This window comes from Bison bison, unplaced genomic scaffold (genome assembly GCF_000754665.1).
Source record: "Bison bison bison isolate TAMUID 2011002044 unplaced genomic scaffold, Bison_UMD1.0 scf7180017864291, whole genome shotgun sequence".
Taxonomy (NCBI): Eukaryota; Metazoa; Chordata; class Mammalia; order Artiodactyla; family Bovidae; genus Bison; species Bison bison.
In genome coordinates, this window is record NW_011494863.1 from 555,963 (window position 1) to 556,297 (window position 335).

The 335-nt window shown below is 63.6% G+C and overlaps 1 protein-coding gene across 3 annotated transcripts in view; it reads right to left on the reverse strand.

Moving 5' to 3' along the window:
- Positions 1-335, reverse strand: part of SLC23A1 (solute carrier family 23 (ascorbic acid transporter), member 1) — an 18,064-nt gene that overhangs the window by 14,316 nt on the left and 3,413 nt on the right. The window lies entirely within an intron of this gene.

The following is a 335-nucleotide window of genomic DNA, read 5'->3' on the forward strand; positions in this document are numbered from 1 at the left end:
TGCCTCAGAGCCCTCACACCTGCTTCAGTGGGCCTGAGCCCAGGCCACCCCTGCCAGGTAGCCCACTCGGGACTGATACTCCCATAAGGGATTCCCACAGAGCGACTGCTCACCTCTCTGGGAGTCGCTAATCTGCCCAAGCTGCTGTGGCGGGGGCCCTCCTCCCTGTCACTGGCGCTCCCCCTGGCGGGTGATGCGCCGGCCCTTTCAGGCCCTATCAAACCTCTTCCCCACCGACTTGGCAACAGTCACTGCAGCTGACCTTAGGTTTCTCTTCCTGTTACCCAGGATGACCTCGTTGGCCAGGGAGGGGGCTGGGATCCTGGGGTGGGTGG